Below are 27,000 nucleotides of genomic sequence, written 5' to 3'. Positions count from 1 at the left end.
TGCTCTGCCTACGTGCCAGGGTTTGGCATCTACTGTTGAATCTACAGTCCACACACCTGGGTTCTTTCCCACTGTCTGTTGCTAGGGTTCTGCCCTGTTCTCAAGGATCCGCCTAGATTCCAAATCCTTGTCAGGCATGTTCGGCCACTCCAACTCCATCCCTCACACTATCCTTTTTAGTAACTTAGCTTGTGTGTATTTTCATTAAGCAAATTACATCAGAATTTTCAAAAATGCCATTTTTTATGAAAATGTTTTTACGCAAAGAGAGGGGTAAGGGCTAGTAGTCAACATTTCTTGACTATCTAATGTCTAATTTGCTTTAAGAACGTAGCTTGTTTTGGGGCGTCTGGGCAGCTCAGTCGGTTAAGTGTCCGACTTTGCTTCGGTCATGATCTCACCGTTCACAGGTTCAAGCCCCACAGCGGGCTCTGTGCTGACAACTCAGAGCCTGGAGCCTGCTTCGGATTCTGTGTCTACTCCTCTCTCTGCCCCTCCCTCACTTGCCCTCTCTCTCAAAAATAAACACTAAAAGAAATTAAAGAAAAAAAAGAATGTAGCATGTTTTAACTCTTTTAATCCCCATAATAACCCTAGAAAGGTAGGTGCTATTCCCATATTCATTTCACAGACTAAGAGCAGAGAGAAGTTACTTATCCAAGGTCACACAAGAGTATGTGTGAGTGGCGATATGGAGATATGAATTCAAGGAGACTGGCTCCAGAACCTCCGTTCTTAACCACTGTGCTATTTGTTTTTTAAAAATTTTTAACGTTTTTATTCATTTTTGAGAAAGAGACAGAGTGCAGGCAGGGGAGGGACAGAGAGAGGGAGGGAGACACAAAATCAAGAGCAGGCTTCAGGCTCTGGGCTGTCAGCACAGAGCCGGATGTGGGACTCGAACCCACAAACTGTGAGATCATAACCTGAGTTGAAGTCGGATGCTTAACCAACTGAGCCACCCAGGCACCCCTTACTGTGCTGTATTGTGTCTCTACCTTTCACGATTCCATCCCTCCCCTTAATCCCCAATGATGTTTTACAATTTTTAGTCATTTCAAATTTATGCCCATTAAGATCCTTGGGTAAATGTTTCCAACTCCTCTCTTACCCCAGGCCCCACCTCTAAGCGAACCACCTATATGAACACCATATCTAGGTCCCTACCTCTAATATGAATTCTTTGGCAAAATATATATTTTCATAGATTTTTCCTACCACCAAGTTTACCTGAACATGAAAGCAGGTGGTACAGGACCTGACACCGAGGAGTTAGATTATTAAGTCAATAATAAATAAGCAAAATTCCTGGTCATTCACCAAGTTTAATCTTCCACCAAGTGTAATACCACTACAACTATAATTGTAAGCTTTAGGAAGGAAAGGTAGTTGTGGGTGAGTCCTTTGGATCCTAATACCTAGATTATATATGCCCCATTATTTCATCTAGAACTGTTTGGATGTTTATTATCATTTAAAGAGGTCTAGGTTCTGACCAAGTACAATGTAAGATTTAGCCTTGAAAAGTCAAGGGCACCCAGCTGGCACAGTTGAAGGAGTGTGTGGCTCTTGATCTCAGGGTCGTGAGCTCAAGCCCCATGTCGGGTGTAGAGACTACTTAAATAAAACTTTAGAAAGGTAGGCTTAGTTGATATGAATAAGAACCTTGAAAATGTATGTATACCTTTTGATATTTTATGAAAACTAATTCATATATGAGAAAAGAGATGGAGATTCTTTTCTGACATTGAGACGATGGGAAGAGAAAAATGATATAAGTCTCTAACCCACAGCTGAAACCTTCCATCTTAATAAAAACTAAGAACATTTGAAAGAAGACTTAAAAAGTCTAATGTCAAATTCAGGAAAAAAGAGGAAGCATTAAATGAATCCATCATTTAATTTATGGAGGAAAATTTAACAAAGAGAACAGACATGCAGATTTTTAAAGGATGCAAAATACCTTTGTAAGGATAACAGAGAAACAAAACATTTATAAACCCAAATAACAACTGTCCCAAGAAATAAATATTGCCCTTCCTTAATATTACCTAATTAGAACCAAAATAAATAGCATCTTTAAAACTTAAAGGTGTTAGAGCTTAATAGGACATAAAATATTATTACATCTCATTCCACCCCCTCAATTCTCCATATGATGAAAGAGGTCCCCAAAAGAATGTGACTTCTCAATGTGTCCCTCAATTTATTTCACTTGAGACTTTTCACATTACCTAGACCCACCTTATCTGTTCTCAGATACATAGAACGTATACATATAAAGATCATATGACCTAAGAAAAGATTTAAAATACAAACTGCAGTAAAACATCCCTTTAAAGGTTTGGCAATAAACTAATTTCAGAAGCTACTATGCATTGGAGCACCTGGGTGGCTCAGTCGGTTAAGCGTGCTGTTGATTTCGGCTCAGGTCAAGATCTCATGGCTCTTGAGATTGAGCCCCGTGTCCAGCTCTGCGCTGTGTGGAGCCTGCTCGGGATTCTCTCTCTCCCTGCCCCTCCCCTGCTCACGTGTGCATGTTCTCTCTGGCATAATAAATAAACATTAAAAAAGAAGCTACTATGCATTAAATGTTAACTTTTAAGAAAAAGAAAAGTCACCTGATGCCTCAAGCTCCCATTTCTTGATTTTAAGTAGTTTGTAGGTAAGTATTCAGGGTTAACAACACACAAAACACATTTTTGGTGTATTTTCATAAGAATTTGGAACCATTTATACCATTTTTTAAAATAATGAGAATGCTGCTTTTTCAAGTTTTCCTCGTAATTCACTAGAGAGAATAAACTTTATGACGCAGCTTTTTGTGCGTACTCACACATGCCTGAAGGGTCCACTTAAGTTGCTTGTTATATTTTAAATTCAGGCTTGGAGTAGGATTCTTGTTTTTCTGAGGCTCACAAAGACCAGACTCAGCTTAGTTCTATAGTGCCTATTTAGCTGGACTTAAAGCCGACATCAAGTACTTTATTGTCAAATAAAAAGCAATCTTCATGGAGCTTAGCAACTTAAGTAGCTCTCCAGAGTTTGTTAAATATTTTGTTTCTACTTTCGATCTCTATTGTCAAGGAAGGGTTCTGTAGAGTTGTAAAGTGCCAGAAAGTGTTTGTTTTTTTTAAATATGAAATTTATTGTCAAATTGGTTTCCATATAACACCCAGTGCTCATCCCAACAGGTGCCCTCCTCAATGACCATGACCCACCCACCCCGCCCTCCCACCCCCCATCAACCCTCAGTTTGTTCTCAGTTTTTAAGAGTCTATTTTAAACATCTAAAAGGTAGTATGGACACTATAACCCTTAGGGTTCATGGTTACAACTGAGAAACACAAAGCTACCTACTGTAATTTTCCAAAAACACAATTTTCTGGGGTGCCTGGGTGGCTCAGTCAGTTAAGCATCTGACTTCGGTTCAGGTCATGATCTCATGGTTTGTGGGTTCGAGCCTTGTGTCCAGCTCTGTGCTAATAGCTCGGAGCCTGGAGCCTGGAGCCTGCTTCGGATTCTGTGTCTCTCTCTCAGCCACTCCCCTGCTAGCTAGCTCTCTCTCTCTTAAAAATAAACAAACATTAAAAAATTAACTTAAAAAACTCTGCAAGTTTCTTAGTCCCTCCTTCAAGGAAGAAAAAAAAAAAAAAAAAAAAAAAACAACCCACCTTGGATTCCTATCTTTAAGAAATACTTAGGAATCAGCCTGGGGGGTGGGAGGAGTTCTAAAATTCGGGCTCTGAAAGGAAGATGGAAAAGATTTCCAAGTTTATCCCTCACAGACTTAGAGGAAAATGAGGACTTTCTCAAACAGAAGGCTCTTCCCTGATTAATGCTTTGCTCACATTATTTCTTATATGCTAGGACTGTTTTCCCCTCTAGTCTCCATCCATCCAACTTTTTTTTTTTTTTTTTAATGTTTATCTTTGAGAAAGAGAGACAGAGAAAAGCAGAGAGAGAGGGGGACACAGGATCCAAAGTGGGTTCTACGTTGAGAGCAGATAGCCCGATGCGGGGTTCAAACTCATGAACCGCAAGATCACACCTGAGGTGAAATTGGACACTTAACCGACTGAATCACCAAGTGCCACCATCCATTCAACTCTTAATCCATACTTTGAGGTCTTACTCAAAAGTCAACGCCTTCCATGATGGCTTTCCCAATCTCTTCCATCAGAATTAAGAATTAGCCTTCCTCAGCTCCCACCCCAGTACTGCTCCCAAACAATTTTTCAGAGTCTGTGTTGCCTTTAAATTATTTGAGTAGGTCTGTCTAGCCCAGTAACTGGGTCAACATCTTTTTCCTTTCTTTACTGTCTGCTTACAGTTATACAATAAAGGTTTATTAAACTGAGTGAGGTGAGTAGGGCTATTGAATCATAATATCCCATTCTCTACTTCTTTTAGAATAAACTAGGGCAGAGAATTTAGAGCAACCCTAGAAAACTGGGCTAATCATGGTTTGTTCAGAATGGCCAGCTACCCAAGATGGTTGAGGTAATGAATATTGTGACCTGAATATGAAATGTCTTAAGCTGACTGAAAAGTAATCACAAAAAGAATGACGATATAAAAAGAACAATTTAAAAAAATCTGTATTTTCCCCTGGATTTTGAGACTAGGTACAAGTGATGGTACAAAAATGTCATCTTAAAGTAAAAACAAAAACAAAAACTACTGATCCAATCCATCAGCAAACACTAACTCAGCTGTTAGGTAAAGTCTACAAGGAAATATAAGGCACAGGTCTAGGTCCTGCCTTTAAGGACTTTTCAGCTTAATCATAGAAAGAACTAAAACATGACTACATGGTAAGATAACGGAGAGTAGAAACCAGTTTATGACAACTGTCAAAAGAAAAATATAAAATACCCAAGAGTTGTTAAGAATTGCTGTTAAACAGAATTTTGGGTTAAGACAGTAAAGGAAGATTGAAATGAAAGGTAAGGTCTGATTTTCTTCACGTATAAAGTGAGGTGGTTATAAAATTATTTTAAATACAAGTATCCAAAATTGAACGAGATCTATCTCATAAGAGGGTTTGACATTTCATGAGAGAAATGAGTTTGAGGCTTTTTCTTTATACCAGCTTCTTGGTGTGGCTTCCAAAACTCAAAATGGGCCTTTAAGTGGACATTTTTCATACCTGAAAGATGTATATGAAACTATTTAATTTATTCTCGTTTTTTTTTGGCAGGAACTGAGTAAACCTGCAGAAAGCTCATCACCGTTATTAACACATTTTTCTCTTCTTTGTTCTTTTTAACTGTCACGGCTATTTTATGCCCAGCAGTTACTGATGGTCAAATGCATTCTGAAGCCCAGCCAAAAGTTTTTTTTGGTTTTTTTTTTTGTTTTTTTAGGGTGACATGCAAAACAAAGCAAATATTGGCTTAGTTATGACACTTGTTGTTCTAATACATTAATAGCCTATTGTTCACTGTGGTTGTCTCAACAAGATAATACATTGAAAAACAGCGTTTCCTGATAGGAAGTGAATTCCCACTGTGTGTCACAGGACCCCAGCCAAAAGCTGGGCTCCGAAGAAGAAACAGCAGTCCCTTCTTGGATTGCATAACGACCAGAGTAACGATTAGATTTTTTTCTCCTCTTTTACACACACACACACACACAAAATGGTTTTCTGCTTCAGCTCAAACTATATAATCTATTTGACTGACTGTGCTATCATAGGATTGTTTTTCTAAAATGATTGTGAATGTTTTAGACAAAGCTGTTCAACATCCTGTAGACAGCAGTATCCTGTATATTTCCAACTATAGAGAATTTCCTTAGTCGTAAATGTCACAATGGATGGGGTAACTTGACAAAGAAGGTATCAGGATGTGTCATCAAGACACAGTGTGACCATTTTCAAGGTTAGTGTCATACAAGCACTAGATGAAATCATAATATATGAGGTACAATAATTACAACAGGTTTTTGTAGATCAGGTACATTTAGCTAGGCAAAAACTGAGGCTAAATTAGTCCAACCACCGTTGCTGTCTTTTGTTTAGAGTCTGATTGGTGAGAAACCGACGTCACTAGCAGATCCACACACAGGAGAGTGTGCCCTCCACGGTAGATGACACTGTCCAAACAAGACATTAAAGCCCCCCTTGTTTTCATCTATTTTCACAGTCAAACTTTGAAGAACTTCCTCTGTCCCGGTTATACCTAACCAGTGGATACTAGAAAATTCTGACAATGGAGAAAATAAGAAGGTCGTCATTTTAATAGATTCCAGCGAGGCTGTCTCTGTCATTTCGGTACTTTCACCACTTAACACAGTGCTTATTCGTAGGCGGCCCTCGATACATTTTGCTGAACTGAACCATATGTCAAACAACTGATATGAAAATGACCACAGAATACCAATAGGATTTATGTAGCACTGCTTACATAATAAATAACATCTCTGGTTTTAGAGAAGGATACTTATTCAAGGTATAGGAAGGCTATACCTAGGCTAAACCAGCATACAAACACACACAGACTCCCCCAACCTCTGCGCTGAGAAAATGCCTTTTATCTTCTTGTTGTTATTAAACAAGTCAAACAATGAAGTTCTTTGCCATTCTGCTTTCAGGACAGCTGTCACTTGACAGAATTACAAGAATAAAATGGTGAAACAGGCAATCCTAAACATCTTATGTGTGATGCAGCAAAAATTCCTGCTTCTGTTACTTTTTAACTTTGCTGTGTAACTTGGTAACTTTGCTGGCAGGATGATAGCGTGCAGCTCACCTCTAGGCTGCTTCCTCAGCACCAAATCAGAAAACTTTAGCTATGTTGAGCACTACTAGTTTTAGCATTCAATGAAACAAGAAGATGGATTAGAGGACTAGAATATGAAAACAATTTAAGCAAGGGGGCTAATGCCAAGTTTCAAAGCCCTGAGGATTAGCCTTGAATGGTTAGATTCACTGAAAATTACAAGGATCCATTTTAAAAACAAACATCACCTCACTCAGAATCTTCTCCTCAAGTATTCAAGTTTGATAAAAAGATCTGCTTTTTCCTGGAATGGGTTTTATACTTTTGAAATGGGCTTTTTAGAAAAGGAGAGTTTATATAAAATATAATATTCAACTTCTCTTTTTCACATTCTTAAACTTTAAAATAGCTTAGTCCATATGGTAGGTCAAATAAATTACACATCACACAATATACACAAAAGATGTTTTCAATTTAAAGACCAGAAACTTAATATAAATTGGGTTATATAGCTTAAATCAATACCCCAACAAAAATGTACATAAATACTATGGTTGGAAAGGGCATTAAACTCATCTATTCCAATCTCTCATTTTATAGATGGCAAAACTGAGGGTTCAAGGAGATTAAGTAACCTGCCCACAATCTTACACTCAAGTTACCAGACTTTGAGCCCAATGTTATTTCATTAATCTGCTGAAAAATTACTCCCAGGACAGTTCTTACCCACTCATAAATGGCTGGGACAGAAGGGCGTACCCTTGGTGCTCTAGCCAGAGGAGAATTTGATGAAGGGATTCTCTATTTTTGCACAGCACTATCAGCCCTTTGCTATAGCACCTGGGTTCTGCCCCAAAATGGAGATAGGAGAGAGGACTGATACCATAAGTATATCTGACAGGGGAGAAAGGGAACAACTTGAAAACAATCCAGATATCTATTAAAGGACGACTGAATATATTATAGTACATCCATCCCTACCCTCAAGTACTATACAGCCATTAAAAAGAATGAGACACATAATGGTATGTGTTGTATAATTTTATTTTATTTTATTTTTTAAAAAGGGCACTCATCCATAGAAATTATCTGGAAAAAGAAAGAAGTTTCCCCCCTAAGGAGTAGGGCTGAGGGATTAGGGTTGCAAAGAGACATTTTGTCATATGCCTCTTATATGGTTTCATCTTTTTACTGTCCGTTATTTTTTAAGTTATAAAATTAACACTTTTTAAAAGCATGTTAAAGCAGAGAAGGGAACTTCTGTAGAGTCCTGGGAAACCTCTGGAGAGAGAGAGAGAGATGAGGGTCTATCAATAGTAACCTGATACTCTACATCTATTCCACATGACACATTATATCCAATTCTCTAGAAAAGACTTCCCAACCCTTTTCATGTTATGGTATGTGTATTAGTTTTCACTAATATGGTATGTATGAATAAGATTTGTACAGAATACCGGAATAATCATGAGAGGATGTGAAAATAGATAATTTTTATAATTATAAAAATAATTACATAATTATTACAAGAAAAAAATAAGATGAAGTATTACTGGAGATAGTAACTACCAAATTCCAAATTTTATAAGTTCCAAATAAAATCTATTTAGAAAATCTCCCTATTTCAATATTTAACAACCAACTGGTTGGCAAACTTTGCTCAGGAGCAACTATAAAAAAGTCTAAGAGTAAACGTATTCTCCTAGAGTTCAAGGGGACAGTAGAGATCATCTAGTTCAGTGGACTGAAACCAACATTTTAAAAATGAAACGTAACAAAAAAATAGCAGTGTTTTCTGTGCCTTAAGGGAAACTTATTTCAGAAATTAAGTGGTGTGTATATGATTTGTGTATTGGTTCAGGATGCAAAACACAATTTGAAATTTTTTTTCTTCTTGAGGTGATGATTTATTAGCCAATTCTGCTCAGGAATAGAATCAAAATGTAAACTTCCAAAATTTCTAATATACACAGTTTATTTAAAGTAAAGCTTTAGTTTTCACGTCATTTATAAGAATGATTCTGGGTTAACATCTAAACATTTTTTTGGTCTCAATTCTAATCTAATACATCCCCTTTAGTATTGCTGGAAAAGGCATGTGTCTTTACAAAGAGAAGTGGGGTAGGTATTCTCAGCTGGAAAAGATCTTAGAGAGCTAACCCAAATTCCCAAGTTTCCCTGAAGAAAACTAGTGGGGCTCCTGGGTGGCTCAGTCAGTTAAGCTTCCGACTTCGGCTCAGGTCATGATCTCATGGTTTGTGGGTTTGAGCCCTGCTTTGGGCTCTGGGCTGACAGCTCGGAGCCTGGAGCCTGCTTCAGATTCTGTGTCTCCGTTTTCCTCTGCCCCTCCCCCATTCGCACGTGCACTCTCTCAAAAAATGAATAAACATCCAAAAATTTTTTTAAAAAAGTGAAGAAACCAGTGTCCAAAAGAAACAGCCTTTTGATTGACAGGCTAGTGTTTTTTTTTTTTTTTCTGATACCAAGCTTCTACTTTATTCTTACATCTTTGTGATGTTAGAAAATAGCTAAACACAATTACTACTAATTTTCAAAGAGGAAGCTAAAGCAAGGAAAGTGTACGCTTCACAAAGTGTAAGTCCAAAAAGGATGACACAAGGTCACCCCGCAGGCTTTACGAAAATCTGACATTTTCAACATTCAGCTTTGATTTCAACTGAAGCAAGTTGTTCATCTTGCTTGTACTGAATGGGTGTGTCTATCCCACAAGGGTACGAGATGAACTGAACACGCACGAGAGGAAGACAACAGTAAGTGCAGAAGAGATCACGAAGCAGTCTCTCTCTCAATGTGCCTACTTTGGTCAGTGCATAATTAAACACTCCATAGGCATGAAAACCTAGCTACAGATGGAACCCCAGTATCTAAGGGGGCGGGGGGAGGAGTCAGATCCATTCGCAAAGAAAAAATTGCTGAAATGTGGACCTCATTGAATAACAGCAATTCTCTCCTATAGTTCAACTTACTGTTCACGTCACAAAGTCTAGAAAGAACAGAGGCACAGACAAGGCAGGGAACAGAACTTTGGGCTGCAGCCTTCCCCAACTCTTCTGACAAATACCCAACAGCAGCAGGACAAAGCATCATTATGACAGAAATAAAGGCTCTTTAGATGCTGCCTTTTTTTAATTCAATGAACCCACTCTTACACACAAAGTTCATGTCACGATGTCTCGAAATACAGTACCGCTAGATTATGCTGTTAGTGGGTCCAATAAATTCAGTGCAAAACACTACCTTCAAGCATTTTTATGTTAAATAATTAGCACATTTGGGAAACTACCAGTATTTTCCTTAATTTAAACAATCACTGTGATCCCCTAAGCAAAAACAACAACAGTTCAGTAAATTGTTTAGAAGAAAAAAAAAAAAAGCAAACAAGTGAACTAATAGGAAAAAAATTTAGTTGAGTGATAAAGCCGCAGGCTCCTTCCCAAGGAGAGCACGGCATATTACCAGCAGCTAACACAAAACTAACCATCTATCTTATCTGTGCTTCCCCCTAAGCTATGCACTATCAGTTTTACAAACAGACAACCCATTACTTACAAAACAATTTGAAGTTGCTGTACATTTCTTAAGCTGGTTTTTGTGTGGCAATTCTGAAGCAATTCTGCCCTAAAAATGAACCTTGTTTTTTAAACAGTGAGATATCCACACTCGGTGCGGTTAGGGCAAGGGTGGAGCCCACTCTGGGGGAAACAACACACCCAAGCAGACTTCAGTGACAGCATGTTGCACATTCCTACTGCTACCCCATTTTTCAGGGCCTCAGAATCAAAACTAATTGGTTGATGATCCTCCAAGAAATGGGGGAAAAGTTCATGTTGTAGATCAGCCTTCCTGCCATGAAATAAAATATGGGCTCATTTCTTCTTGGGGAAGAAAAGTGAAGATAAAATGCAAGGTAGATCACGCAGCTCAGCCAGCAGAATGCGAGGAGGAAGGGGACTGACTACTACAGAGGAAGTCCAACTATGCCAGCTTCTAAGTTTAGCAATAGAAGCTTCTGCATATCTCAAGGTGTTGGCAACATAGCTCACCCTAGAACTTTACTTTTGGCCTAGTTGGCCCAAACAGGGGGCCCCATCGTGAACATAAAAGCATGACCCACCCTTCTCTGTCAAGGGTCTAGTTCTCCTGGCAATGCAGAAACAATAAAAGCATTTTCTTATCCACTAACTAGCAAGAGTTGCCTTAAAAAATAAGGGATTCGATTTATAAACTTGCTTTGGTAGAATATTAACATACATAAAAGGAAGAATTATTTTGGTGAAAATCACAAATTTGCATACCAAACTTATATATATTTTGTCATCACCTACTTCTGCAAATAATTTCATAAGAGTTTTGATTTTTTCTGATTGCCAAATAAGATATCCTGTAAGATGTACACATACTGCCTAAAAACTTAGTGTTGAAAATAATTTATCAGTTATTGAAACTGTTACCAAACATCTCCTTATAGTTCAAAGTGATTTTAATCAATACTACTCCTATATGTGTACTTTCAGACATACAACCAACAGTAACTTTTAATTGAACTCCTGTAACTCTTGGAATAAAAATTTTTTTTTTCTTTTTCGGTAAAATTTTCATATATGCAAAAAAATAAGCTATATAATCATTTACACTGAATTTAAAACAATGAAAAGGCTTTTGGATAAGACCAGGAAAATATTATTTTTAATGATACATGTTGTCACATTACCCTTGCCAATTGCTACTTTTTCACAGTGGAACAATAAACCAGTCTGGAGTACTGAACATTTTGATATATTTTTTTTCCCCTGATGTTTTCAGAGATGGCCTAGAACACTCTCTTTCAGGATCCTAGGAAGGGGGTGCTTGCTGACTGATCTAGCTTTTTGTTGGATTATGAGGTTGCTCTTGCCATAAAATAAATAAATCCATTCAAAAATACTTCTCATAGTCCATGTGATTGATCTATTTTTCAACCATATATGTAATTATGAACGGCCTGCCATCCTTTGCTCTTTTCCATCTCACCCCCAAACTGAACTCCAAGGTAGCAGATATTATATTTAAAGAATCCCATTTTGATATTTTTTGGATTTGCACTGCTGGAAATGTCTGTTTTCAAGTCAAACTTCACTTTCACAGCTGCAAAGGAAATGACAAGAGAAGAAAAACACAGCCAATGTATATCAGCAATTAATTCCATCCACAACTGCCCAGCTGTTTGTGCATGGAAGAATCAGTCTGTTTCCTTTTGGGGCTTTCACCACTGAAAATTAATACTGCACATTCAGAGACACAAGCTGTTTGTAACATGTCAGGAATGCGCACAAGATCACACAGAGTTGAAAAGACAAAATGAAATCCAGATCTAGTTATCATGGGACTTACCAGTATTATTTCATAAAGAAATTTAAAAAAAAATCCTAAAAACACCCCAATCACAGAGCAAAATACATGAAAAAATATTCTCCCTTCTGAATATTATCCTTCCAATAAGGAGGAAAATCTGCCAATGACATCAGATTTAGTATCAAGAATAGACACTCTGATTTATTGGCATAGACAAGGTGTGACATTCTTAGGAATCCACATGCCCCCAGTACGTTAAATTCAGCCAATACTTTTTGGACGACACAGTTGCTTGCCCAACGTGTAGTTAGTCCCTTAAAAAAAATCCTCATAAACGTGAAAGTTGTTGGGAACCAACGCTTTCACTACAGTCATACAGAAAAGCAAGTTTTTCTTGGTTAGTTCAGACATTATTTGGCACTCATATACACTTGCCTGGTTCAGAGATTCATGTAAATTTACAGATCCAATCTTCTAGGGTAACTCTCAAGCAATCAAATTTCTCCTTCCCTCTCCCTACCAGTTTTGTGGATTTTAAATAAAAACACTCTCTACAGAGTGCCAAAGGCTTAACAACTATAGTATGAACTCCTGTGAGACTCAAAATATCCTAATACTCCTCCCACTGCCCTCCAACTCCAATTTTATTTCAAATATTTGTTTCATGTAAATCTTGTAAAAATGCCATTTTGTTATATATTTTCAAACACACAATATTGGAAAATAATGTGTATTTTTAATATGTAAAATGACTTGTAGCCAACTGTTATGAAAGTTAGGAAAAGATGACATTTTTAGAAGAAAATAAGTCAAAACATATTTTAGCTATCTTATTGATTTTTATATGTTATTAGGTATCCCCATGACTGAACTCATTGTTCTAAGGACTCCCCCCCTCTGCTTTTGCTGTAAAAGAGTTTATGCCCTCCTAATAATGCTCATACATTCTCAAACACAACTTGGATGAGACACTAATTTGGGGCACCATCAAGGGCTAGGGCTTAACCAATGAACAGAAGATAAGCTCTCTGTTTCAAATATGAGGGGGACATTCCACAGGCTTCAGAATGAAGATACTCTCAAGTGCCAGAACTCAAACCAGCACAATGAGAAGTTGTCTCCAACTCAAGTGCTGGGAAAGCATGAAGTGTCATTTTTTTTTAAAGAAACATAAGGCATCTCAAACTTGTGGTAGACTGAAAACAAACCATAAAATCAAAACAAAAGTGCTTTTCCCTTAACAAGGATATATCTGGGGTGGGAGGGAGAAGAGACAAAAGTTTAATCTCTGGCTGATGGGGACGTTAATTCTAGAAATATGGTAGAACCATTAGTGACTCAAAGAGCCACAGATATGAGCTTTGCTTGGCAAGCTTCAGTTCTGTGGAACGTTCAGACTAACTTGAAATGTCTAAGAGAAGGAACCTTCCCATCTACAAGACTGGCTAAGGAAAGAAAAGGTTTCTCTAAGCTGTTTAAATCAGGTCAAATTCATGACACTCCAACTAGAGCCGGAGGTGGTGTTAAAAAAGACTCTTCAAGTGAAGGGGCTGTTAATGTGAAATTGTCAACTCATTTTAAAAGCAATTTCCTCACCCCAACAATTTATTGTAATAATATCTTAAAAATAATACTGATTTTATTCAAAATTTCAAATTTATAGCAAATTTGAAAGAATTTTACAGTAAGCACTATATAAGCCCTCACAATTGTTTGTTTCCTGGTATAGCTCTCACACGTGCTGCAAGCAACTGGCAGGCTGGGCCCCTCAGCACCTAGCATAGGGCAAGTTCAAATATTATGGATGGTAAATGAATAATACCCTTTGCCTGTTTAATATCTAATAGATGGTTATTTGTTAAAAGGGGTAATCCAGGATTTAAGGATGAAGCAGTTACAGAAAAGGCAAGGTTGGGAATAAATGAAATATGGGTTAATGTTCAAAACTGGGCTTTTTCTGCTGGCTAAAAAAATGTCAACAACATAACCTACAATGATTGGCGAGTTAGGCTTACTGAAGTTGAAGCAGAAATTCAGAAAATCATTACGTCTGAAGATGGTTAATTTTTGTTTTAAATGGGGATCATGCCCAAACTAGTCAGCCTGTATTATATCTGAAGGTTGTCAAACTTGGAAGAAAAACAATATGTGGCTTTGACTCTCCAATGGCATAATACTTCCAAAAATAATGCATTTTATTACCAATCTCTTAGAGGAAGACAAAGACTACATAAAAAAAATTCAAAAGTGAAGAGTAAATATATATGTGCTATTAAAAAACCTGCATTCACAAGTAATTTCTGCTTTGGGGGAAAAGTTCAAAATACAGAACAGCAAACAAATGTAATATGGCCACATGACACAGGAAACATTCATGACACATGCAATTTCTTGTTAAAAATATTACTGTTGCTTTGATCTGCTCCATCCAAGAGTATGGGACTAACGTAGGCATTTTTTAATTGTTTTTCTAAATATGAGACAAAATCTAGTTGGAAGAGTATGTCTCACATTGCAAATAATTTACCCAATTAAACACTATTTTTTTTTTAACCTTGGGAAACTTAAGTATTCTCATCTAAAAAAATTCAAGTACTTTGCTTCAACACTGCTAATAAGATAGGTAGGTGACCAAGCTGACAATTCACATGACTTAAAGCACCAACCATCTTACTTCTCCCCCATCAAGTTCTAGAACACTTGCTACCTGTTCACTGCAAGAACCACATCCTGTAGTCTAGAATGAAAAGTTCCAAATCCCCAAATACTATCATAAGACAATGCAAGAAACAGGTTTAGAAATGTTCTCTCCTTTTTCATGCCCATTCCTCAACCACTCCAGTTCCACTAGTCTCAGTGAAAGTATCTGGATACTAGGTGGCCAGCTTTCTATTTCCTTAGGCAAACTAGTAGTAGGAGAAGAGGTTTAACTGAAACAAAAATGAACAGTGGTGCCTGGGTGGCTTAGCTGGTTAAGTGTCTGACTCTTGCTGACAGCTTGGAGCCTGCTTGGGATTTTCTTTCTCCCTCTTTCTCTGCCCTTCCCTTGCTCGCGTGCATGCTCTCTCTTTCTCAAAATATATTTAAAAAAAAAACCCAAACACAAAAACAAAACTAGCCTGTAAACACATCTCTTCTTAGCATTACAGAGGCACTTCAGTTCAGTGCATTATACTTTCCGCCCCCAAATATTACTGAAGGTGGAGAAGATATCAACTTGTTTTGTGCCAAATCTATAGCTGCACTGATTTTAAATTCTAAATTGATAAGTCAACCCATTTATAAATCTCTCTACTTTCTGGTTAAATTCATTTATTCTTTTAACAACAATTCATTCAACACCTATAATGTGCTACAACTGAAGGGGCAATGTGCTGGAGAATGCAAGAAATCAATGAGCCATTATCCATGATCCTAAAACACTAGCAACTTAGTGGGCTGGGGGAGGAAGAAGGGAGAGACAACTTGTTTAACAATTATATTAGCCCACGGCATTATTGTGTTATAATCGACAAATTACAGATTCAGAGAAAAGAGCCAGCTTGAAAGGTTCCTGAGAAGTTACTTGAGCTTGGTCTTAAAAGACTGGGGAGGGGGGCCGGGGGAGGTGCTGTACAACTCTGGCAGAAAAGATATGGAAAGACAACATACTTAATAACCTTGTACTTTAACGCATGGCTTTACTTTACGTAAAAGTATCACAAATTGCACCTAATACCAAAGGGAAATAAAAATTGTCACGAGTCAACAACTCACAGTGGTTTGTACAATTTAAGCTATAGGAACCCTACAATCTACTAGCAAACCATACAGTTTTGTGTCATGAGCTTTTTCTTTCACCCTAATCTTCTGACATGCACGCTAGGAAAAGAAGCTCAAAAGCCATTTATATCCTTTCTCGGAACAATGTTTGTTCCTACACTGCACTAACCAATGACTTAGAAATAATTAAGACCAATTATCTTGAAGCCAAACTGTGATCTGCTACCACATCATCGTGGAAGGAGGAATAAGAATGTTCTAGGTTAATACCAAGGTCAGTAAACAAAGACATGGTTAACCTGGCACAGGTACACCATACCCTGTGGGCTCAAATCCTTTTTTTTTTTTTTTTTTTTAACGTTTATTTATTTATTTTGGGAGCCAGCGAGCGCTCCATTCAGCGTGGAGCCAGAAGCAGGGCTCTATCTCAAGGTAGGGAGATCAAGACCCGAGTTGAAATCAAGAGTCAATGCTTAAACGTCTGACCCACCCAGCTGCCCCTGGACTCAAATCCTTAAAGGTATCAAAAGTATGAGGACGATAGATTTAATGGAAGAGCTGGGAAGACAAAAGAAAAGCACAAATAGTCACAAGCATTGTGTTTGTAAATTGCCTAAAATTTCAAATTCAAGGCTCAGAAAGATGTTGACACATGAGAAAGGTTACTCTTGTGGGCTGCAAGACTGGGCTAATCTGACAAAAGTAAAAGGGATGCCACACTAAATTGCTGCGAACAGCTCATCCATTTTGATCAGGTTACTCTTGATGTAAAAATGGCATAAGGTTAACATTTAAGATATGTTTCCACATGAAAGTACATACACATAAATAACACCTCCCATTTTTATGAAGAACAGTATGAAGATTACTTACAGCATACACTGTGACAACCTAAGTGACAAACACCTAAAACAGGGAAATTAAGGTAGGATTGTTTATATTATGTGAATTCTTTATTTATTTTTTTTTTATGATGATGTAACACATTGAGTTTTTATCATGTCAATTCTTTAAAGATTCTTTGTCAGGTTCTTTTAAAAGTAATTCCTGTGTTTAACCGAGGATACTGGGATGCAAAAGCCATCTGTACTTTACGTTTGTGAATTCACACCTAGAATACCGAAGCTCTGACAAAGAAAAAGAAAAACCTCTCGCAAAATGTTCAAATGGAGAGGTTTGACCCTGGAGTACGAATTTCTCAGTGAAACACATAACTGCGGACAGTGTATAAGTAACTTCCTCAGAATATTCAGAAAAAAAGGGGGAAAAAAAACCTCATGAGAACCGCTCCTGAGCCTTTTAGAAGGGCGGTAACTAGAGCAGGACACAAACTGGGGGGAAGAGAGCAAAGGAAGAGTAAGAAAGCAGGTGAAGAGACATCTTGAGGGGCCAAGAGTGACAAAAGATAAGGAGTAACTGAGACAGCGGCATGAGGCCAGCCACACCCACAGGGAGCTTTGTGGCTTATTTCAAGGGAGTGGAACCCTCACTCAACAAGTGAACAATTTTGATTTTGCTTAACTGAAAGGTTGTGCAATCCTACAAATGGGAAAAAGGGAGTGTTTTTCCAATATAGAAAGTTAGGATGTAATAAATGGCTATCACTTAAACCAAAGAGAATACCTTATAAAATATGAAACTGAAAAATTTAGAACTCTGAGGAAAAGCAACGTAAAGTCTCTGTAAACCCAGAGCTGCAATGTTAATCGATTGTCACCACAAAGATTTTTATCCTGTGAACTATGCCATCCTTCAAACAACAAGATCCCCAGAGAGCACACTGACAAGAATGCTAGAGTATGTGAATCAGTGGAAGGTTTTTCTTCACTCCAACTTTCAATTAGGCAGCTTATGGAAACAATTCTTAATGGCTGAGTTTTTAAAATTTACTCCAAGATAAGCAGGACTGTGACTCCTGTGGGCTATTTCCAAGTTGCCAAGTCATTAATCTAAAACAGCTCTCAACCCCTTTAAACGGATTCCTGCTGGCCCAATATAATAAATGATACGGTGTTTTTTTTAAAAAAAAAAAAAAGGGGGAGGGAGGGAGAGGAAAGAAAGAAGGCCCACACTAGTACCTTTGGAGTTGCTTTTCAGTTTAAAAAAAAAAAAAAAACTGGAAGCAATAAGATAATACATATTTATTACTATATTTTTCAATCATGTGCCTGGAAGCTACAGTAAGGATTTTGGAAAGGACTTCTGCCAAAAGCAAATTACTTTCTTTGATTTCAAGTTTAAACAGTTATTACCTTTGCTACACCCCCAGAAATGAAAGCTGGAAAAAAAAAAGACGTTATTTCAAGCTTTGTGCAGATGATTTACTATGTCAATCAAATCTATTCATTCTTATTAGAATTAATACCTTCCTACAGGAATTGGAAAAAAGGACAATGGGCATTCTCAACAAGTGTTTGCCTTTGCTCTGACACAAAGGTCAAGATGTACCTGATAAACCAGTAAGCAATCAGTGCGCCAATGTTTTTAGTACAATCAGAACAGAGCAACCAGCCATAGCTTCAGTGTTTTGGCTCACTGGTTTAAAAACAAAAATTTGTAGTTAGGGCTCAAAAGAGGAATCTAATCATTCAAATCGTTTTCAATATAAAGCTGTTATATAGATCATACCATTATTGGGAAATAGTCGCAGAAATACTCTTATTTCAGTAATTTCCAAAATAACTAGATAATTGAATTGAATCACAAAACAATATAAACAAATTATAAGTGCTTAAAACTTATGAAAGAGTTCCTAATCATAGCCATGGTCAATTTATTAGGATGAGTAAGATCAGAAGTGAAAAATAAAAGTTGCTTGTTCCTCGGAAAATGATGAGTTCAATGCTGAGAAGAAAAAATTGCTAAATTAGAAACCAGGTTTTCTTCACATCAGAAGTTATGGGGGTAGAGTTCTTTCTACCCCCACGACACATATACACATAAATCCAGAATCCTAAAAGGTAATACCTTTGGTTAAAAGGGAGACAAAAAAATGTGTCCACTAACAGAATTAAAAAATGTGACTGTGCACACACACCAAAAAAACTTAAATCTGTCTTTTCCAGAGTGCTGACTGGGAGAAGAAAAAGTCTCCCCTGAGAGTCTGTAACAATAGGCCCACTCTTACGAGAATTTGGTACTTGCACGCCCGTGCACGCAGACACACACATGCATGCGTGCGTACACACACACACACACACACACACACACACACACACACACCCCAGCAGGGTCCAAAAATATCTTAAGCCAAGAGAACAGTGAGTGGTCTTAGGTTGGTCTTAGGGTTGACACCCTACAAAAAGGAAATATAAGTTCCATCTGGAGAAAGGTGCTCTCAAAATAGGCTGCCTAAGGATAGCCACAGATAAAATCCTGCCAAATTAAAAATTCAGAATTACAAAACACATGAGTAAACAAACCACATTAAATAAAAGTCAGCAGAAACAACAGAGTAGAATTTAATACCTCTCCCCAAGAACTGCAGACAGTGGAATAACGAGACACAGAATATAAAATTGTATTACAAAATCCTTCAAGACAGAATTGGAAACATGAGAAACAAGATGTTATAAAGTAAGACGAGTAGAACTGAAAAACTACTGAATAATTTAAAAAACTTGGTGACCATGGATGGAATTAGAGAGCACAATGCTACGCAAAATAAGTCAGAGAAAGACAAATACCATATGATTTCACCCACATGTGGAATTTAAGAAAGAAAACAGACGAACATAGGGGAAGGAGAGGAAAAATAAGATAAAAACGGAAAGGGAGGCAAACCATAAGAGACTTAATGATAGAGAACAAACGGAGAGGTGCTGGAGAGGCAGTGGGAGTGGGTGATGGGCATTAAGGAGGGGCACCTGCGATGAATAGTGGGTATTATATGTAAGTGATACAACACTAAAATCTATTCCTGAAACCAACACTACACCATGATGTTAATTAACTTGAACTGAAAATCTTGGAAAGAAAAAAAACATAGTGAATAGATTAAACAGTAGACTAGACCCAACTTGAAAGAATAAACTGGGATCCAAATCTGAAAAAACCAGCCAGAATGAAGCACAGAGAGACAAAGAAATGGAATGTGTAACAAGAGACTAAGAGACATTGAGAGAAAAGAGATCTAACATACTGAAGTTTTTAAAGAGGAAATAGAATGAGGGAGAGGTCATATTTGAGAAGGTTGTGGCTAAAATTTTTCAGAGACAAATCACCCATAAAGGACTGATAATTAGATTTGCAGTAGACTTCAAAAGAAAAAAATGTCATAAGACAGAAATAATAGTGGTGAAAGAACAGTCAGCCTAGAATTGTACATCAAACAAAACTATTAAAATAAAACACTGTCTCCTAAAGAGTTCTATAAACTCATTAAAGTAACTTTAAAAGATGAATTTAAGAAAAATTAAAACTAGAAGGAAGAACAGAGATGGAAGAAAGAGGAAAGAAAATGGTAAACAAGTAATTTTTTTTTAATGTGTATTTATTTTTGAGAGAGACAGAGAATGTAAGTGGGTTAGGGGCAGAAAGAGAGGGAGACACAGAATCCGAAGCAGGCTCCAGGCTCCAAGCTGTCAGCACAGAGCCCGATGCGGGGCTCAAACTCAGGAGCCATGAGATCATGACCCGAGCCGAAGTCGGCCGCTGAATCAACTGAGCCACCCAGGCGCCCCGTAAACAAATAATTTTTAAAATACTATATAAAACAATAATAAGCAATAACAAATGTATAAGTTTAAAAACAAGGTGGAACTGAAATCCTGATCAATTATATCACATAAGATGGAAATGCAGAATGAGAGTTTAAGTGTTTTAAGATCCTTGTATTGTTCAGAAGGGAAGAGTGAGCTGTTGACTGTAGACTGATAAAACTTTAATCTGATAAAAGATTATCCAGAATATATTTTAAAAATCCCTTAAAAAAAAAAAAAAAGGATCTAATCTCCTTATTAGTAAAAGGTTTAAACAGGTACCTCCCCAAAGAGAATATCTAAATGGCCAATAAATGCATGAAATGCCCATCACATTAATCATCAGGGAAATACAAATTAAAACCACACTGAGATATGCTATGTACCTATCAGTATAGTGAAAATAAAAACAAAAAAGCTGTACTACAAAGTATTGGCCAGGATGTGGAGCATCTGGAACTCTGAAACAGTACAAATCCTTACGTCAATTAGTACAAGTATTTTGGAAAATCTTTTGGCATTATCTACAGAGGCTGGAATCACACATGCTCTGTCATCTAGCTATGCCTCTTCCTGGAGTACACCTAACAAATGCATATATACGAACACTAAAAACATACACAAAAATATTCATGGCAGAATTATTTTTAATAGCCCCAAACTAGAAACAATCTGAATGCCCATTCACAAAAAGGATTATTGTACATCCATAAAAAGGAATACACACAACAATTAGAAAAACTATTGTTACATGCAACGACATGGATGAATTTCACAGTAAAAAATGGTGAAGAGAAGAAGCCAGACACAAAAGAGCAGATACTGAATGATTCCATTTATATAAAACTCAGAAGCAGGCAACGCTAACCTACGACATGCCGGGATTATGACTACCTTGCAAGGAGGAGGTAATGGTTTCTGCTGTTCCATTTCTTGATCTGGGTGATGCTATACAGTGTGTTCACTTTGAACATATTTGTCAAGCTGTATCTTTTGACTTGTGCACTTTTCTGTAGCTGTATTAAACTTACATTTAATGGTTTACCTAAAAAAAATTAAGATAAGCTATAAGAGACAAAAGCCTCCCTTTTTTCCTGTAGGAAAAGCATATAACTCGATGCCATGTTTTCTGCTGGCTAGTTCTGCTCTCCAGAAACACTGTTAGATCCTCTTTTACAAAACCAAAGCATTTTCCTAAACTCTTTTAAGAAGTAATCCAAACTCTCTCACGTGTTAAACCGTGTATTTCCCATAAAAACAATAACAAATTAAGTAATCTCTTGTAAGTCTTCAGCATGGAGGAAAAAACTGAGAGATTCTCAAACAGAATTTGGGTCTCCAATCAGTGTGCTAAAATACTCTGCTTCTTCACATTAACAATACAGTGAACGGACTGAAATGTACAGTACAGCTGAAATGATCACAATGTTCAAACACTGGCCAATAGCAACATTAAGTATTAACACGTTCCATTATGTGAGCTATTCAATAGCTTCTCCCATCTTCAGAAACTGCTACCATTTTTTCAGTGAGTAGAAATATTCCCAATATATCCACAAAACATTTAAATATAAAATAGGCCTCATAGTCATTCAAAAATGAAGATGTTCAAAACTAAATAATTATGCAAAATACAAGCAAAAAACTGCATAATCACTAATGCATAGCAAATAATTGGGATTCTTTTTGTCTCTTTTATCACATTCTCTCTGCTGGGTTAAGAATCTGAAATCCCTATTGAAAACCAACACATTTCAGTGTTATCCATTCTTGCCCTGTCATGAGAGAATTTTCTGGATTCTTACTGTGGAAAATTTTATATTTATGTTATCTTACTTTTGCTTAACGCTATCTTATCTCATGGTCCAAGAACCTAAGAGAATGTGACATGAAAATGTATCTGTTGGCAGAACGCTACTTTCAGATGTTACTGAAGAGCAAAGCCTCATGGTGAGGATTCATAGAAAAAAAAAGTGAAGATTTAGTCTCATTCAGTGGCTTACTAAAACTGCGTGCTCTTTTGCAAATTTTTGTGGAGATACTTCACATTTTAAAATAAAGAATAGGTATGTATTCTCAATAATAAACATTTACGAGTAAGCAGAACTGGGTTCTAGTTCCAGTTCTGATTCTATTTAACAGCATGATTTTGGCCAAGTTACTCATTCTTTCTGGGCCTCAGTTTCCACAACTACAAATGAGAGGACTGAATCAGATGTTCTTAAAGATTTCATACAATGAAACATTTCATGATGAATTTACTGAAGGAATGTATCTCAGACTAGAAATTTACATGGATGATTATACTACCTAGATAAACACGGTAATACAAAAGATAAAACGAATAGTTCATCCTTCATTAGCCAGTCCATTTGTTATGGAAGGTCTTCATGTAAGTGGATATTTCATTTTCCCCTACAAGCACTTGTATACCATCTGTGTATTTCAGTTTTTATGTGCATTACCGAAAGAACTTATAGTACCAATTTGCTTCCTTCCTTACAAAAGTTCTTCTTGAAGATGCTTTCATTTTAAGTTACCAAAGAAAGGCTAGACTTTAGTCAATCCTCTCACTTAGACTTCTCCAAGACCAATCAGCAGTAAGAGAAAAAAAATACAATCCTTTTCTAGACTGTACTACACCAACAAAATTGGTGTCACTGAGTAAGTTCACCCATAAGCCCCTGTCCATTACCCCATACTGTCAGGAAGCCGTCGGAGTCACCTGCGTCTACCTGGGCTATAGTATTTGGTTTGGCTTGATGAGCCCCACCATCTGAACACTGTGGGTTTTCATCTTCTTTTTTATCTTTCATATTATATAGTGAGTCTTTGAGAGTAATAGACACTAACAGAATGAAAGACACAACTGCATTTTGTGCTAGCAGAGCTCAGGCTTCACGAACAGCAAATAGCTGGAAAGACCTTAAAGGTCAAGATGTCATAGTCTGTGGATTCGAGCCCCACGTCAGGCTCTGTCCTGATGGTGCAGAGTCTGCTTGGGATTCTCTCTCTCTCCCCCCTAGACCCTCCCCTCTCTTTGTAACTTGTGAGAATTCACAGGTACCTAAGGTCATCACCTAAGGTCATTCAAAGTACTTATCTCCAGACTTCAGACCAGTACTGTTTCACCTCATCAAAGTTACAGTTGCTGCTTAGGAAAGAACGCTCAAATTGGAACTCTCTCTCCTATGGGCATGTTGTCATTCCTCTGTATCATCAATGAAACTCTCCATGTCAACTGAGATATCAAAAAACATCTCAAACATATCTGAACAATGTCAAAATGAATTTGTGCTAATGTGCAAAACCTACCAGTGTATTAAACTTAACCTTAAACATTAGAGTATAAAATTCCAAGGAAGGAAGGAGCTCTGGGTTAATTAATAGTATTCCAGCGGCAATCAAAGACGTTTAGGATGGTTAGTTAAAAGAAATAACATCCTGAGGTTGTTCTAAAACTTTGGAAATAAAATGGTGGAATAGTTAGACTACAGAGCAAGTATAGGATGCCTGGGTGGCTCAGTTGGTTGAGCGTCTGACTTCTGATTTCAGCTCAGTTCATGATGTCATGGTCTGTGGGTTCAAGCCCCATGTGAGGCCCTGTGCTGATGGGGCGGAGTCTGCTTGGGATCCTCTCTCTCCCCCACTGCCCCTTTCCTGTGCTTGCTCGCTCTCCCTCTCTCTGCCAACCCCCAAATAAATAAATAAAATTAAAAAACACAGAGCAAGTACTTAATTCGCTATAAAGGAACTGTGTGGCTTGGTCTAAAACATTCAAATGCTCTTGGGACCCTCTTTTAAAAATATTCAGAGGAGGTTTCTCCTTGTCATTCAGTTTTTGCAGCGCACATACCCCATATTTAATTCACTCTCTGCCTATAACCTAGTATTTAACCATTGTTCACATTCTCATCTGGGCACATACCCAACCTCTCCCTCCATGAAACACTGGAATAATCTGTAACATATTAGGAAATTAGAAAAATCAAATAAATAGGAGAGAAAGCAAATGCATTTTCACACAAAGTACAGGATACAGCCGTGATCTGTCAAGCTTACAGGACTATCTCCTTAACTAAGAGCAAAGTTACAGGATTCTGCTTAGCTGAACAGGAAGTAGCAATCTAAAAACATATAAATGTTCCCAAGCGCCAATTCTATTCCCTTCACTTCTCATTTCCAGCATGTACTCACCCTTCGACCAGACCTGTGCAGTACACCCATCCAAACAGCCTTGATGACGTGTCAGTGAATCAATGGATGACAAGTATTCTGAGAATCCACAGAATAACCTTTAATCATGATGTCCCCAAATAAAAAACCTTGTGAAGAAACAGATTGTAACAAAAATGACAATACCTGCCTTGGCTCTTAAGTTCATACTTCTATGTATGATCCTTACTTTCCCATTCCTGAAAGTGGTTTCCACGGTACCAAAATAGAACTAGAAAAACCCAGAATTTCCTTTTATATCCTTTGCAGGATACACTGTAAACTCCCAAACAACGGGCACCTAACCCAGGCCCAAGACGACAGAGGTGGAAAGGGAGAATTTCATAATGGAGCTAACTTGTTATTTATAAATTATATACATGTGATTTGTAAATTATAACTTAAAAAGATAAAAGCCAAAGAAGCAGCAAGAGAATGTTCTAGACACTAGGAGCAGCATGAGCAAAAACAACAGTATATTTGGGCCTGATGATCATTTAATCATATGGCAAATCCTTCCCACAGCTCCACTTTAGAATGAGTCTGTGACCTTGAAGAGTCAGTTAGCTGGACACTCAGAGGTTTATTAGAGGCCCCCTGGTGAATCAACAGGAGATCATATTCCAAATGGTACTTCTACATACATATATGAGAGGCTCAAAACACAGGAAATTTGAGATATGCTCAAATGGGTATATTTACAGAAGAGAGGAAGTGGTGAGCATTTTAACCAAGAAAACACTAGAAAATCTCTTTCAAAATAATACCCTTTCAACCTTTCAATTTTCCCAGCTTACCTTTTCAATCAATCGGAGGAGAGCAAAGCAGTGTCGCCAAGTTCTCACAAAGTACCAGCACCACGTGTGACACACAAAAACAGGGCTAACTCTCAAAGCACCTTGGGAAGTTACCAGAAAGTCACCATCTTGTCAAGTAGATGGTACATATTAGAAATGAAAAGAGAAGCTGGATGGAAAAAGCAGTAAGAGAACACATGGACAGAGAGAAGGAACTCTTTCTGAGATCTTGCCTTCTCTCACAGCAGGCTCCACAATTTATGAGCAGCTGGGAAATTTCCTTTGCACAGGAAAAGGAGGACTTCTTAGTTCACATTAAAGTGGAAATGACAAAAACTGTGTATTGCACAGAGAAAAAAAGGTGTTTCCTGAAGGAAGGAGACAGAGTATTGCCTTTATTTCTCTCTCTCTCTCTCTCTCTCTCTCTCTCTCTCTCTCTCACACACACACACACACACACACACACACACACACGAAAACAAAACACATGCATACAGCAAGTAGAAAAAATCTTTTTCAAGAGATAAAGGATAAAAACTACATCAAGGAAATGTTCATGGTAGGAGTTAGCCTCGGTGGGATATAATCACTTTGTCCCAGTGGGTTATCTCAAGTGCAAATACACTTAAGGGGAATGATAAAAACGTATTTGCACTTATTCATGCAGGGATTCTTATCTCTATTTTAAAAATAAATACCTAGTTTCAGCTTTTCTTCCACATACACACAAAAAGAATAGGTTTCATCACTAACTTATCTCTAGTTCATATAATTCATAGTTTCAAAGAATTAATGTTTGAATGGTTTATTCTTTAAATAAAATATATTGATTTTTAAAATGTTTACTTTTGAGAAAGAGCATGCAAGAGTGGGGGGTGGGGCAGGGGCGCCTGGGTGGCTCAGTTGGTTGGGCGAACGACTTTGGCTCCGGTCATGATCTCACGGTTTGTGAGTTTGAGCCCCGCATCGGGCTCTGTGCCGATGGCTCGTAGCCGGTAGCCTGCTTCGGATTCGGGGTCTCATTCTCTCTCTGCCCCTGCCCCACTTGTGCTTTGTCTCTCTCTAAGATAAATAAATAAATGCTAAAAAAAAAAAAAATTAAAAAAAAAAAGTGGGGGTGGGGGGACAGAGGACCTGAAGCAGGCTCTGCACGGACAGCAGGGAGCCCAATGCAGAGCTCAAACTCACGAACAGTGAGATGACCTGAGCCGAAGTCAGACACTTAACCGACTAAGCCACCCAGGCGCCCTTAAAATATATTGATTCTTAACAACCATATTCCTTCATTCCACAAAAAGTGTTCTTGGAGTGCCCACTAAGTGCTAGACACCAGTTTACACGATAGAGACACAGTGAAGAATATGTTTCCTGTCCTCAAGGGAGCTTATGTTATTCACAATTGTGAAGGATAGATTTTAAAAGTCCCTTTGCCTACTTTTGCTTTACTGA

General features: G+C 37.6%; 1 protein-coding gene across 8 annotated transcripts in view; it reads right to left on the bottom strand.

The window, feature by feature from the left end:
- The window catches only part of ADD3 (adducin 3), a 123,430-nt gene that overhangs the window by 42,747 nt on the left and 53,683 nt on the right, over positions 1-27,000 (bottom strand). For 2 of the 8 annotated variants that reach the window (XM_049645722.1, XM_049645728.1), the window contains exon 1: positions 10,296-12,141. The exons of 5 other annotated variants lie outside the window; for them this stretch is intronic. The gene's annotated coding sequence lies outside the window, so the exon portion shown is untranslated. Of the gene's footprint in view, positions 1-10,295; positions 12,142-24,736; positions 25,984-27,000 lie in introns of those variants that run through there. One more of the 8 variants, XM_049645727.1, reaches the window with a different exon arrangement.

The sequence above is a fragment of the Panthera uncia genome, chromosome D2, assembly GCF_023721935.1.
Source record: "Panthera uncia isolate 11264 chromosome D2, Puncia_PCG_1.0, whole genome shotgun sequence".
Taxonomy (NCBI): Eukaryota; Metazoa; Chordata; class Mammalia; order Carnivora; family Felidae; genus Panthera; species Panthera uncia.
The sequence above is the reverse complement of the archived record's forward strand: the minus strand, read 5'-3'. Positions and strand labels throughout refer to the sequence as shown.